At 33.0% G+C, this 17,042-nt stretch overlaps 1 pseudogene; it reads right to left on the bottom strand.

Moving 5' to 3' along the window:
* Window positions 1–5,732: 5,732 nt before the first annotated feature.
* On the bottom strand, window positions 5,733–5,870 carry LOC145285296 (U2 spliceosomal RNA; annotated as a pseudogene).
* Between the last annotated feature and the right edge of the window lie 11,172 nt (window positions 5,871–17,042).

Genomic DNA, 17,042 nt, shown 5'->3' on the forward strand with positions numbered 1-17,042 from the left:
GAGCAAATTGACAAGGAATTCTATCTTGTTGAAACACTGTATCATCTTTCAAGTTTAATTGTTCAAGTTGCGGAATAAAGTAATTCTGCAACATATCAAAGTAGTGTCACTGTTAATAACACGATCTTCAAAAGAATATGGCCCTATGATTCGATTTATTCCCAAAGCACACCACACGTTAACTTTAAGAGAGTCCCTTTCATGTTCCACAGTTTCATTTGGGTTTTCAGTTCCCCAAATTCGGCAATTATGCCTGTTGACCTCGCCACGAATGTGAAATGTTGCTTCATCAGAAAACAGGAAATTACTCACAAATGCATCATCATTGCGAAGTTTTGCATTGTACTAGTGACAGAAAGTTAGCCGTGCATAATAATCCTCTTCTAACAACTGTTGATGTAACTGAATTTTGTAAGCTTTCATATGAATTTTGCCCGCACAATCCTATGCACAGTAGACTTTGGCAGCCCGAGCTCCAACGATGCCCGTCTTACAGACTTTCTAGGACTTGCAGTAAAGGATTCTACTATGGAAGCAATATTTTCGTCACTGACACATGGCTTTCCAGACCGTTGTTTATCATGGGCAGAGCCTGTCTCTTTAAATTTTTTCATCCATTTAATAATGTGGATCTTATGAGTCGTTTTTTTATTGTATTCAGTTCTAAACTTTCTTTGTACAGCAATAGTAGATTTCAATTCAGCTAACCAAAGGACACAGTTTACTTTTTCCTCAATTGAAGCCATAGGATCAAATTGATTCTGAAAAACAAAAGAAAATATTTTTTACTTATTTCTGACTTATCTAAAAATTGTTACAGAATTTTGTGGTGAACATTGTTTCAATAACTATACTTAAACCTAGATACATGAATCTTTATAACATTTTTTACAGGTTATTTTTATCGCAAATATAAATAAAGTTATACATTTTTTAAAGTGTACACGAACTTTATGGACACCCTGTATATATAAATACAGGGTTATATTTTCCAGAGGTAAAAAAACACAGTGTCGTCGTCACGAGATTAATACAAAAGTAATCAATGTCAAAGTAGGGTGAGATGTACTTTTTATGTGTTTTACATTAGCATAAATATGTCGCTACGCTTTCAAGCTTTCAGTAACATTAGCCGATGTTAATTATACAAAATTTAGTCCGTAATGAAATTTATTTAGGGATTTACAAGCACAAAACCTCATCAGGAGTTCACATCACGTGCCCTTCAGAAATAAAACATACGGCTTTATGTGAGTATTATAGGGATGGGACGATTCCAATATCTTTTTCCGATTTCGATACAATTTCCGATTCCGTATTAAATTCCCGATTTCGATACAATTACCGGTTCTGATTTAGATTCTTTATAAATTTCTAAATATTTAACTATAAAGTTGTTATTTTTCACGATTACTGTAAAAACACATGTTAATTGTGCAGATCTTTTCTCAAACGTATATACGGATACACTTGTGAGGAATGATCCATCGGTTTTAGTTCTACTAATAGTTTAAATTAATAAATATTCATCATTTCAGTATAATTATTGGCGGGAGAATATTTTTCTTTGAAGAGAATCACACAAAAAGTCAATTAAAAGAATCGTTTTTGGCATCGGAAAATAGGTACAATTTTTTTTCCGATTCCAATACCGATTCCGATACCCCAAAAATTACGATTTTTTTTCGATTGCATATTCCGATTCCGATTAATCGTCCTAACACTATATTATTGTCCTTCAGAAATAAATCATAATGGCATATATATGTGATTATTTCACATTCTTTAAAACGAAAACAAATAGCAACTATGAAAATCCTGATCTACTACAAACTAATGCAGAAGCAGAGTATTTATTTTACAAAAAAAAATCCCCTTTTTTATGATTTACTAAGGAAATAATAAAACTATCTACTTGGTGCAGTTTTGCAGAGTACAAACAATCGACCACTGTGGACTAAATAAAATATCCATTTGCCAAATTAGTACATAATTCTGAGTTCTACATAAAAGTTCACGAGTACGACAAGACACATTCGAAGAAGGTCGAAGGATGCATCTGCGGAAATATTATAAGAATAATATTCAACATGAGAACAATATTTCGGATAAGACAAATACCATAAATTATAAACCTTATCTTAGGAATCAATCACTTATTAAACATTATGCTTACGAGGAAAATATACAATTACCCATTTTTAAGCCATTCACCTTAATGCTTCAACACGGGTAGAATTATTTTCATAAAAAGAGCACGAATGTAAAAAAAGAGCGATAATACAACTTTAACACATGTAAATTACGAAAATACTGTATTTCAGCGATCTCCTACGTTAAAATGGCTTGTTTTCGTATAATGCGATATCTAACTATTGTTCTTGCTTTCAGTAAAATAAATATTTATAGATGGTTTCTCACATTAAAAGTTCGCTTGCCGCAGTCTAATTCCTTCATTTAAGAATGAAACTAATTATTTCCCATCTATGATTCGATGATTGAATGTATCATCTTTCTTATTAGCACATGCGAACGTTAACTAAAGTTGCTGAAAATGCGTCTGAATCATTTAAGATTTCTAGAAAGTACTGGACACCTGACGCAAACCGTTATCTGTGTGAGAATCCAAAACGTCCTAGGAGAAGGTACTGCAGCGACAGCATAATCTAGTAGAGGTGATTGCTACTTTTTTTTCTGTAGCCATTTTCTCACGAGAAAAGATTAGGGTTTTCATGCATATAAAATTTTCGGAGACGATTCTTATTTTGAACGTCATAGAAAGTTAATTTGTCGACCCCGCTTAATTACGGCCGAAAGTTTCTTGGGTTTTATCACATTTTCCCCACATTTTCTTTTGAGAATTTTACTTACGGAAGACACTGACCTTAAATATAATAATTAGGTCTATGAAAAGAGAATATTATTTTCGTTATTTTGATTCTCGAGTATATATCAATTAATATCTTTTATGTTTTTAGATAGAGTGATGTGGTCCCCGATTGATTAACTGTGTCTTACTGTGTCAGATATATACCCGAGGGTCAAAAATAATAATAATGTTCTCTTGTCATAGCCCTTATAATAACTAACAATAGCCGTCAACTGATTTTTATGTGGTTGATTGTTTGTTGGTTGTTTTTGTTTGACGGCATATCAACACTTTTCATGTTATTTGATGCCAAATCCATTGATTTTGAAGAAGACATTTTTAATATATATATATATATATATATATATATATATATATATATATATATATATATATATATATATATATATATTTAAGTCGGTTTCTATTTAACCCATAGTTGGGACCCTAGCAGGTACTACCACTCCGGGTCAGAGTTGACCTGGGATCAATGGCAATAAAGGGGTGGCTCCACACTTCCTAAACCTCACAAGCTGGGGTCTCAGCATCGGATATTGTTTGAGGTCATATCCGGGACCTGATGTTTATTTGGAAAAATAAGCTTTTTTATAGTAAAAATTTCACAACAATGATGAATAGTAAGTTTAACACATTATACATATTTCATATGAAATAAATTAATAAAATATTGAAGAGAAAATCAATATATTACGTAACTCACACTTAACCATAGCGCAATTTGCAGATTCATTAAAGGAAATAAATTTTCTGGGTCGTCAAATTACATCTTATAAAAATTGTTTTTTGTTTTTTTTAAATTGCTCGGTGAAGTTAAGATGTATGATTGTTATTTGCTAATTTTTTCTGTCATCGTGTTTCTTTTTTATGAAAAGTGCGCACGTTAGATTTAACTTGCGTGGATACTCGACGTTGCCTAGGTATGTCGCGGTGGGGTATGAAGGTACCCTAAAACAACAGAGGTGTTAAAAAATGGTAGTAGCAGGGGGATAAAAATAAAGGCAGGCAGCCCGGATTGAGAGAAGTGTTCAAAAAATAAGTGGTAGTAGGTAGGCAGGCTCGAACGCGTAAGGCGACGTACAAAAAGACGGTGAAAAAAACGTAACGTCTTAGCTGATGCGTCCAAGGCGAAACCTGAAGTCGCTGGCGTTAACATTAAGGGTAGTCAATCGAACGGAGAATATGACTTGCGAAAATGTCGACAAAACCCCCGGCCCCTCCTTGTAAGAAAATTGTAGAGTTGAGGGTGAATGGATTAATGTTTTGGGCCAATTTTACGGTATTTAATTTTCGAGATGTCCTTTAAAAGGATGACGATCTCGTCAGGATCCGCCGCGTGAGGCGAAAGTTTTTGTAGACATACAAACACCCACACATTTTTCCTTTTACTTTACAGATGTCAGCTTCCTTCTTTTAAGAGATGTATGAGAGAAACTTCTTTTTAGTAATAGACATGCTAAAGATTTTTTACATCCGTCCGTCTATAATCGAAACGAATTAGTATTACGACAGAACTTGTTATTTACGAATACATTTGGGATTGCTTCCCTGAAAATAACAAAACGTTCATCTTCAAATCGAATGCCATTAAAAGCTTTTATATTCCGACTTCATCTCCAAATCGAATACCATTAAAAACTTTTATATTCCGACTTCATTTTCAAATTGAATGCCATTAAAAACTTTCATATTGCGACTTCATTTTCAAATTGAATCCCATTAAAAACTTTCATATTCCGACTTCATCTCCAAATCGAATGCCATTAAAAAACTTTCATATTCCGACTTCATCTTCAAATCGAATGCCATTAAAAACTTTCATATTCCGACTTCATTTTCAAATCCAATGCCATTAAAAACTTTCATATTTCGACTTCATTTTCAAATTGAATGCCATTAAAAACTTTCATATTCCGACTTCATCTTCAAATCGAATGCCATTAAAAACTTTCATATTCCGACTTCATTTTCAAATCCAATGCCATTAAAACCTTTCATATTCCGACTTCATCTCCAAATTGAATGCCATTAAAAACTTTCATATTCCGACTTCATCTCCAAATGGAATGCCATTAAAAACTTTCATATTTCGACTTCATCTTCAAATCGAATGCCATTACAAACTTTCATATTCCGACTTCATATGTCATCGAGTTTTATTCATCTCATTTTTCACTGTTGACAGTGAAAACTTACAATAGTTTTACTTACAATATATCAACCTTATTAACCCTTATCTTCGTATAGCCTTACTCCTCTATTAATAGAAATTCATAATTAAAGTTTATTTATTATTTTTATTTGTAAGATATTCAAAAGGAGAATATGTCTTACTAACGCAACTACAAAGAAAATCTCTTTATTTCACTCTTAATATTGTAACAGAGCGCGCAAGGCGGCTGTATGGAAATACCGTGTTGTATATGAAATGACGTCACCATAACGAAAAAAAAAGAAACAAGACTATAAAACAGAGATAAGCACGTGAAAGAAGAGGATCACGTTGAAGATGTGGGTGATTTCACAACCGTAACAAGAAGTTACGCGTGGAGGGAGAATGTGTAAACAAGGCCGATAGCCATTAGTCGCGTGCTCTCGTGTAATGAATGAATGCGTGAATGTAGGATTGACATGAACTTCTTAGAGATAAACTAAAATGGCCGAAAAACTAGCTGAAATGACTTAAATAAAAAGTAAATGAATTAGAATGACTTTAATGAACTTAAGGATGAATTAAATAACCTTAAGAATGACTTGAATGCTTAAAAAATAACTGGAATCCGTCAAAAACAACTTGAATGATCTGGAGAATGACTTGAATGACTTTGAGACTGACTCGTTGTAAAGTGGGTGATCATTTTACATTAAATTAATACAGAAAAGTGATCCCCCAGTTTATATCACAAAGTTACAAACATAAGTGCAGCATGTAGTAAGAACAGATATTACACTTTGATCTTAGCCAAAAGGCCAAGAAAAGGGTATTTATTTGCTCCCCCACCGAGCAAATTTGTGAGGAGTGAAGGGGAATGGGGACCAACTCTCCAGGGAGTAGAGGAGCTGGATAGTGACAATTGGTATGAAGGGTTGTCCCTACATTGACCAAGGTCTTATATGTGGAGTTGGAATTTATTTGCTCCTCCACCGAGCAAATTAGGCATAACGCCTATTTTTAATGTGAGGAGTGAAGGAGAAATAGGGACCAACTCCCCGGGGAGCAGTGGAGCTGGATAGTGACAATTGGCACGAAGGGAAGTATTTATTTGCTTCCCGATTGAGCAAATTTGGCGCATAGCCAATTTTTATGTGGAGAGAAATGGAGGGGTAGGGAAAAGGGGACCAGCTCCCGATTGGTGGGAAATGGGAGCTGGATAGTGACAATTGGTATGAAGGGTTGGCCCTACATTGACCAAGGTCTTATATGTGGGGTTGGTATTTATTTTCTCCCCCACCGAGCAAATTAGGCACAAGGCCGATTTTTAAAGTGAGGAGTGAAGGGGAAATGTGGACCAACTCCCCAGGGAGTAGGGGAGCTGGATAGTGACAATTGGTATGAAGGGTTTCCCCTACATTGACCAAGGTCTTATATGTGGCGTGGCACGCACATATGGTCTTTGCTTGCAGCATCTGTCGGAACAGATACTACACTTTGATCTTAGACAAAAGGCAAAAAAAAGCTTAAGAAGCTAAGAACAGCATCTATTAACAACAGACCTTTGATCTTAACCAAAAAGGCCAAGCACAAATGCGTTACGGACAGACCGACCGACGGAGGGACTTATAGAGTCGCTTGCAAGCGACTAATAAATGTCTTTGTTACAAAAAAAAAGTAGTTGAGTTATTACTTTTCCTATATTTCTTGAGAGGAAATCTGCTACAACGTGCGGGTCCCGTGTGTAAACGTGTGTAACGTTAAATTACTAGTATTAAATAGCATTTCTTTGCAGATGGTTTTCTTATGAGAATTATCTATCTATGGAAATCGTTGTAAATGTTACCCATAGGATTACAAGATGATTATTCTTAAATCCAATAAAGAGAAATACTTACTATTCACTGTCCTCACTAGGAAATGAATTACATTTATCCCAACATTATTTACAATCACCTTATAATAATTTTTAACTTAATAGCTATCGATCCCTTTAACTCGTATTTTAAGCTGGAATTGGTATGTTTATAAGCGGTCGAACAACAACAACTGCAGGTTCTGACAAACAGAATATAGAGTGTGAACCATCTGATATCCAGTTGTAAAGTCCTGTTGGGTGACGGCTATTATACAATGCGACACAATGGAGTATGTATATATCTTCACTGGAAAATTTGTAAACAAATGGATATCCTATGTAATAGCAAATCTCGGGAACATGTTTACCAGAAAGAACAGTTGGAAATAAGTCATACACCATCCACTATGACGACGAAATTCCTACAGCTACATACCTAGAAAATGGAGCTAATAAGCCTGACATAGTGAAATGGAACAAGAAGGAGAATGTAGCAACCCTAGTTGAAGTAAGTGTCACTAATGATGCTGACCTTAACAGAGCAGAGAGGGAGAAACTAACAAAATACCAAGGACATGTACGTCATGCAAAAAAAACTGTAATCTTAAGAAGCTATCAGTAATACCAATCATTATATGAACAACCAGGCTAATGAAAAAGAATTCAAAAACTACCTGGCGAATATACCCACTGAACCAAGTGCAAGAGAAATGCAAACAATAGAACTTAAAGAGACGGTTAGAATCTTAAAATGATCTCTCTGTTGGAGTAACAAACTAATGGGAGAATGTTTGGCATCCGGTAGAATGCCTCCATCCCCAGGAAAAAACAAAGTGATAAGAAAATTAAAACAAAATCCAAATAACGCCGTCTTCAACGGTGATGCCTGCAATGAAACAAATATATTTTTTAATAAATTACCCACGAACCAGGAAATTATTTTTACACATTGACAAAAGGCATCTATTTTTATATTGAATAAATAGTTATTTTAAGGCGTTTCCAGTGCCTCATTACTGTTTATTTTAGGGAGAATTTGTATCCCTCGCTCGTGTAAATAGAAGAACATCCGATAAATATTATGTGGTGTGTGCGTGTGTGATTGCAGTGGGTGGGTATGTATGTATATGTGGATGTGTGTGTGCGTGTGTGTGTGTGTGTGTGTTATTCTCATGAACAAATCAACCAACGTGGGGGAAATAGCATCAGACGTGATTTATTTAATTGGCAATTAGAAATTAAATAGCAGTTAACTTCATTAGGAAACCCAAATAAATGGTTATTATCGAGCATGCAAAAGAACATTCGCTTGAATAATAAAACGCGATGATTTTTCAAAAATTAACACTCAATTTCTACATGTAAATATTAAAAGTTTTCTTCGTGCTAAATTGAGTTGTGCATAGGGGCCGATGACTCTCGGAAATTGAAAAATAACATCCATGCATATTGAGACCCTTCCCTTAACTTGCAATACCTACCACAGTGCTATCTATGGACGAAGTAACATACGCTTTGTATACGTCAGTGAATTGCATCGAGAAAGAAATTAATACGGAAACTTTGGAACCTACTGTTGCAATTAAATAAGCCTTAAATTTAATACGTTAATTATAAATAATAGAAACGGTCACCATTAATATATATATATATATATATATATATATATATATATATATTATTATTATTATTATATAAAAATAATATTTTCTATGTATGTGGTCGTTCCCTATGAACTCATAAACAGTTGGACCGTTTTTTTATTTAATGCAAAGGTGTTATTTGTAGTTTCTTTTTTTTTATCGGAATCCAATTAAAGAAGGAAGTCCGATTTTGACCAAAGTTAACACTTTTATACAGCCTAACATCGCAGGTGCATTTGATAAACTTTATCCTAACACAAGCAAATATAGCTACTTTATAAAATTACGCGTGGATTCTCTCATAAGACAAGGAATATTTGTTTTTAAAGTACAATCGAATCATTATACTTGACTTCTGAACGTTTTACTTTAATTCAAGTGATTATGTAAACTGAATATAAAAAAATCAATAGTTGGTTCTTTGATAAGACAAGGTCGCGTTCAAAAATGTTTATGTTAGGAGCATACTTTAACCATGATAAATATATATATTTTTGTATTTATATCATCAGTGAATTCATTACTTACAAATAATTCCATAAGACTATCAAAAGGTTTTCTACAGTGCAATGTACATTCAAAGGTATTGTAGACTAAGTCACTGCTGGGTCAAACATGCGAAGCTTCCACCAAGTACACTGAGAGGGGGATTGTTGTCACTTTGCCATTTTGTTAGAAATATAGGCATTCTTCAATTTTGAACTAATGTCTCTCCACGCATTCTTTTGCAAAACTACAAACGGCCGACGCTATTCTTCTTAGTAAACTTTTCAAATAGTAACATCAATAAAACGCCGTCCAGACTGTAATATTTTAGCAAAAGGGGAAGCCAACTTCCATTCAAATAAACTCGGGAATGATTCGAAGAAAAAAATTGATAAATTTAGAAATACTCGTACTCTGGAATTCCATTCCAGGTCCCTACTTCCTTAACTGTACTGACATGCAGAAGTTCAAGTGTAACGTGAACCGACATCTTGCTGTCCAAATCCCCGCATAGTCCCCCAGCAGTTGCTGCCCCTGATAGTAGCCCCCTACACCAAAGTGGTAGTGTACCTTGTTTGGGGTGAAAATGTAATAAAATAAAATAAATAAATAAAAATATTAGAAGCTGGGGTGGCAAGTAAAAAGTAGGACGAGCGTCCACAAGTAAGCTTAATATTATAAGTAAAGAAGTTCATCAATCGGTGGAGCTAAGTCAAAAGTTGCAGTAAATGACTATATCTGAGGCTGGCCATCCTAAAATAATCAACAATGGAGTAGTAAAATATCAGCGATTAAATGTTGAAAGGAATGATGAACAAATCATAAATAAGTTCAAGGTTTTAACGCAAGCCATTCATTTCCCATACATTTTTCCATTCACCGATGTGTCTTCAATAAGATTTTAGATATTTTTTCGTAAAGTAATTTTTATTGATAGTATACACATTAAACTCTACTCGTCTTCGAAGTAATCTCCGGTTGCAATGTACTTGTTTTATCCTTATTACTTCTGCAGGGAAGATCTTTTGTGCGATTGTAACAATGACACTCGTCACAACCTCTTTCCTATCCTCAATTGTTTCGCAACGACAATATTTGTTTTATTTGAACTTAGGGAATAACCGAAAGCGATAAGTCATGGTCTGAGCAATATATACTGTGTCTTGATGCTCATTTTGGTCAAGTTTCGAGCCATGAAATGGTGCAGTGTGCTGGTGAGCATGCCACTGAAGTTATCCATTTTGTAATTCATTGTTTTTTATTATGATTTGTTCAAACGACGAACTTAGCTAAAGGGAAATCTATTCGAAATTTGGATACACATTAAAAATGCGTGGCATATTTCTCCAAAATAGTTGTAGCAGTATTATTACGCACATATGTAGTCAATAATGAATGTATTAATTAATACTCCCTCCCTCTCATTCTCAATATATATATATATATATATATATATATATATATATACTTAATTTACTCACATAAAATTAATATAGGAAAGTATAGATTTATGGGTAAACTTTAAGTATGTACTTCAAAAGTGCTCAATACGTAGGTAGAGCTAGTTAGTAATTGATAAAATATATATGGCGATTAAGCTACACTGAATATTCCGCGTTTAATCCACTCTACGACTCTTCAGGCTGAAGAGTCCTAGAGTGGATTAAACGCGGAATATTTAGTGTAGCTTAATCGCCATATATATTTTATCAATTACTATATATATATATATATATATATATATATATATATATATATATATATATATATATATATATATAGATATATATATATATATATTGTAAGAAATATCTTTTCTGCACGCACCCGCTCAATTTTCCTCACTGCAGAAAGCAAATGAATTCCACAAATAAAGCCATACTTTTAAACTCAAATTTTATTCACAATGTATCAGCAATGAAGGTTTTTTGGTTGCGGCAAAAACGGTGGCCGAATTTGCTATCCATACGCATGGAGCCTTTAGTGAAAATTCTTTTGTTGGAATGTTTGTTCATTGTTCTTTTAGAAGGATCCATGTTGTTTATGGAGAACATGGCGGAAATTAAGACGCCTATATTCAGGCATAAAGTGAGTCCCTTAGGACTCATGGAAAATAAGAAAAGTTCTAATAATCCGATAATAACATGTCGAACGTAAGTATAATGTGGTTTGAATAGGTTCATCAAATAGGTTGTCTCTGTATGTAGAGTTAAGTCCTTCAATCACCGACTGTTTGGTGTCCATGATTATCTTGGCTCCCTCGACAGAGAGGCAACTGGGTTGGTTCTATACTATGCCGTGGTTGTTCTTAGACTGAAAAATAAGCATGCATACAAAAAGAGCGCCAAGTCAAAATCACCTGACACATTAAAATTTAAACCAATCACAGACCGGACAGCAAACCGTGTAGGCGGCCTAAAAGAAACATGTCGTTTAATATGGAATTTATCACAATATAACATTATGTTTTTATACTTGTTTTATTATTTTATATTTTCATTTTTATTGTTTAAATTATTTATTTATTGTAATAATTTTTAAAGTCATTGAAATATTATTTAGTTATCGTTTAAACACGTTTCGCACGTTCTTTAAAGCGTTCACTTAAGAAAGTTTGTAAAATATTCACAATGTAAAATATTGTAGATGTAGAATATTGTAGATGTAGAATAGCCTTTTTGCTGAAAATGTTGATATGTTTCCAAGAGGTGGGAAGATCTGAAAGTGTTTCTGAATGTATTTGCCCCCTTCCCCTGTTTATTGGAGATCAGTGGACGGTCACTAAATGTTGCTGCTCTTTGCTTTTTACGTTTTTCTTTTTTACCTCTTCTTTATTTACTTTTCTTCTTACGTGCGTGGAGCTTGGGGTGAATTCATGTTTGACCATATAAGTGTTGCTATGTGCGTGTGTTCGTGTGTGGGGGGGTGCGAGTCCGTTTATGTGTGTGTATTTCCTTGTATTGGTTTGTGGAATGTGTGTTCTGTCTTATAGTTTGTCTAGAATACGTTTTTGTAGAGGTTCTCATTCAATTTTAATGTTTAGATTTTAATTTCTTTCTATTGTTATTTTGGTTTTAGTCTTAGTCTGTTAGGATATTTATAATATGTCTAAGTTGATAATCAGGTCTGTTGATTTACAGAAGCGATTTCTAAGTGCTCCTATTTTTTGTCACCACATGTAGGCATGGATGGACACAAAGTTGGTGTTTCGTGTGGGGGAAAATCCTATTCCCCAAAAAGGTGCAGTCTGGATAGGAACAATATAATAAGAATTGGCTCAGTTACGTATGATTTTTCCTCCACTGACCGAGGGTAGAAAAGGGGTATGTATTATCAAGAAAGATACTACGCTGTTATTCTGAGTATTTGTTGGTGCCAAAGTAAAGTAAGGTTTGTATTGTTTCCTGTGTTACTTTAGAGATAAAGGAATATTGTGTCTGTGTATGTGGTCGTACTTGTGTATGTCTGTGTTTTAATGTGTTTATTCTAATTTATGTGTGAACGTGTATACATGAATATTTAGGTGTGTGCTAGTGCGTTTTCTATTTCGTTTGTTTGTGCCTCGATATTGAGCTCTATTCTTATAAGAAATCATAGAAGACTGAATAGTGTGTTTATCCGGAAGCTATCTTTGTTGGTTATGGACAATGATGAATGTCTTATCTTAATAGAAAATTTGCAATGATTTAAATGAGGTAATATTTGCTGTTATCTATTTCTGATTCAATTATCGTATAGACAAATATATATATATATATATATATATATATATATATACATATGCATATATGCATATATATATATATATATATATATGTGTGTGTGTGTGTGTATAAGATAATTGAATCAGAGATAGATAACAGCAAATATTAACTTATTACAATCATTGAAAAATTTGTATTTTAAGATAAGACATTGATCATTGTCCAGGATGAACAAAGATAGCTTCCGGAATAAACACACCAGTCAGTATTCTATGTTTGTTCTTTCTTCTTGCAGCATTATATTTTCAGGCATTTTTCTATCTAACTAAAAGAATTTCTATTTTTTCTAAAGAGACTACGCATGAGAAGAGACGGTATTGACGGAATACGAATCGGTTGTTTCTGCAAAACAACACCCATCGGTAAGAAATGTACTGAAATTGAAACATACTAGATGAGTTGGTTTGCATAAAAACTAAATATTTGAATCGTAGATGTATCCATACTATTACACTTTTGTACAGATTGAGCCGAAATAGTTGGACTTCATTTAGAATAGGTTTATGCATATAACTATAAAAGTTCTGAGTTTTCCGATTTCCCATTCCGATTCTGATTTTTTTCTGTCCATCTACTTTCTGCTCAAACATTATGTGTTGTGTTGTTGTATTTTACATACATTGAGCTGCTAAACAAAAACATTGGTTGGCACAAAGATTGGAATATACTTGGAAAACATATCCTACCAAAAAGCACACACACACACACACACATATATATATATATATATATATATATATATATATATATATATATATATATATATATATATATATATATATATAAATATTCAATTTTTACGATTTTCGTTGTTCCAAAACTCTGTTGGTGTGCCGGAATTGTGCGTCTGTAATAGCTTCTCATTATTCTCGAGCAAATTGTTTGGTGGCCTTCAGGGTAGGTCTTAGTAAATAGAGTAAAATGTGCCTTCCTGTCAGGGTTCGAATCTTATAATCGGTAGGAATTGGTAACATCGGCACTGATGAATGCATAAAACACTAGTTTATGTACGCATAAAAGAATAACTATTATATATATATATATATATATATATATATATATATATATATATATGTTCGTAAAGCGACGAAAAAACAATCTGTGGATATACCATCGTTTTGTTAGCTTATGCATGTATGCATATATATAAAGCAATTAAATATCGTTGGTCTTTACTACATAGTGGAAAAGATATCTTCATACATACAAAACTCACAAAACGATGATACATAATCATCCACAGTTCTTTCTTTGCTTTACGACTGTGTATGGGACTGTTTTCTTTTTATATATACTAGCAGGCCGGCCAGCATTGCCTGATCGTATTATACGCTTTAATATGATATTTTGATTAATGCAGATTTTGTATTAATGATTATATTATATTGGACACAATGTATACCAATGATTAAGAAAGGGTTCAAAAATAACTCATGCGCCACCACCGATGATCGAAACCAAAATGTTTATCTTTCGATTTACTTTTTCCTTTGTTACGAAGATATGTTCGCTCCAAAGCTAAAAATTAAAACACGAACTAATAGTTATTAAGTTACGCATGCATATTCGTTATGCAGTTTTTCGACTTTACCGTATTTGTATTTTTTTAAATTTTAACACTTTTGCACTGGATTTCCCCTTCTAAAACCCAAATACATAGTTGAGCATGGATTCGAATACAGGTTATATTAAACTGCATCTATGTAGACCAAAAACCGACAAAGGAATTTGTCAGGCAAATTGTTAAACGAATCTATATAGGTATACATAAATTCTGATAGAAGGACTTTAGGCTTTAATATTTTTACGCAGATATTATTCAAGTATAAATGATGTAGAATATCTGCATGAATATAATTACTCGTAATAGGTATCTAAGGATGATCATCCCGTGAGAAAGCAACACAAAAAACTAATAATTAATAAAAATGAATGTTTAAAAGAATATCCAAATTAGCTAGATTTTTTGCAGATGAATTCAATTCCACGATCCATATAGAAAGTTTTATTCTCTTTTTCAATAAATAGAAAAAAATGGTTTTCAATATAAATAGCAATGCACAAAAATCATAGGAGTATATATATATATATATATATATATATATATATATATATATATATATATATATATATATATAAAGAGAGAGTGCGAGAGAGAATATGTGTTTAATTCTGATTAGGTTTTGTAAAAGGGACTTTTCGCCTCAACGTCATTCTTATTATTGACAGCTTACTCCAAATTCATTACTACTTTTTAATTTAATATCAATGTCTCCTTTATTGCTGTATTGTCCTTATCATCATGATCCTCATGTATTACTGTTATTATTAGGTCCTTCTCTTTTTTCATCTTGCTCTAATTCTCCTCTACATTCTATATATCTCTCTCTTTCTATCAGACTTACTCCACCTTTCTCTCTTACGTCTTTATAGTCTTTACTTCGACAAAACTTCCACTTATTGTTTCACCTTTAATTCAAAATAAAAGCAAGAAGCAAAGGATCCGCATCCCCTCGTCCACACCTCATCGTCTCTCTAATTGAGGCCTAATTTAGATCACTTACCCCCAATCACGAATCGTTTTCTGCTTCCGTTGATTCGTCACCGCCGCTTCATAAACTTGACTATTAATCATTCAACAAATTAATAAAAAAATGAAAACACTCAAAGAGTAAAAAAAAAATGCCGACTATATTTAAAAAAAAAGAATAAAAAAAAGCGTTTTTCTCAATCAAGTCCATCGTGTGTTTTTGGCTGTTGTGACAAGATGCACAGCCAATATTCCAGTCGCCATATTGTTTTTCAATTTTTTCTGGGTAGGGGAATATCTTTTTCATTACTCTTTTTTGATCACCATCTTATTCTATGAAGGAGTAAATAAAAAAAAATACAATATTGGGAGTGGACATTTGAAATGAAATTCAGAATAAAGAAGAAATTGATATGAAAAATAATATATAGTATAAACGGGTGTGTGTCTTTCTAAGGTCAGTTCTAAGCGTTTTTTATTATTATTATTACTATTACCGTCCATTTTTAATTTCGTATTTTTAGGCTATAGCGCCATTTTCTTTTCTCAATTGGATGTTTTCCAAAACTGATCCACAATAACAATTCTTTCGTGATTAATTAAGTAACGAAGTCAAGTGTTCGTAAAAAAATAAAAATAAAAACGAAATAATAAAACTGCATACGTTCGATTTTTGGGGGTTTTATATTTAAATTTGTATGTTTAGTTTAATTTGAAGAATTCGACAATTTTCGAAAAAGCCACACCTCAATAGTATTATTTCTCTGACACAAACTTTTTTTGTGTTGAACAACGCATTAAAACGAATCTTACTAGTTTAAAATAACAAAAATAACTTAATAAACAGAGACAGAGTTACTTTGTCCTATGATATTCAGACCTATTTCATGGGTAATCCTATTGTAAGCAGACTAGTTTAGATTAGGGAGCCTGCAAGAAAAAGGTGCAAAGCTGAATTAAACAAGTAGGACTGTTACACTGGTACAGAGACGTTACTTTAAAAAAAAACCCTTCCTTGCATAGATCTCCGACAATGTTTGAAAATGTTCACCCCATCGGTGACAAATACTTTGTTTTACAACTTTTCATACATAGGCATCACCACTAATCAAGGCCAAGAGGCCACTCAAGGATAAGGGTTAAAGAGTGTACAGTAGAAATTGGACAATATAGTAACCGTTAGTAATGGAAATTCGGTAAATTTGTAAAGTTATAAGGAATGGCTAATCAAAAACTTGTTCACGTTACACTTGAAGACAACCATACTGTAGTTAGCTGGAAAGCAGAAAAACAGAAGACAATTCCATATGCGTGCAGTTCTAAGAAAGAAACTTTGTTCAAGGAATCTACGTTTAGGTTTAGACACAAATAAAGAGTCGGGGGGAATTACTGATAGTGTTTTTTGCTTTACAATTTCATTTCATTTCATATATATATATATATATATATATATATATATATATATATATATATATATATATATATATATACTGGTGATTAAACAAACGATGACCTGTTGTAGATGATACCACAAAATATCATAGCACCACTGCCAACAAATAAAAAATATTAAAAAACAGTATTACTTGAAAGCCTCTTCATGTCCCAATAATTGCTTTCACAGAAGAAAATAGCTGAACTCCAAATAATTTTGCATGTGCTGTTACATAGCTTCCGTAAAAGAAGACACTGAATTGGGATAACAATTTTTTAATGGCTTCG

Source organism: Euprymna scolopes, chromosome 9, assembly GCF_053919585.1.
Source record: "Euprymna scolopes isolate OS-2025 chromosome 9, ASM5391958v1, whole genome shotgun sequence".
Taxonomy (NCBI): Eukaryota; Metazoa; Mollusca; class Cephalopoda; order Sepiida; family Sepiolidae; genus Euprymna; species Euprymna scolopes.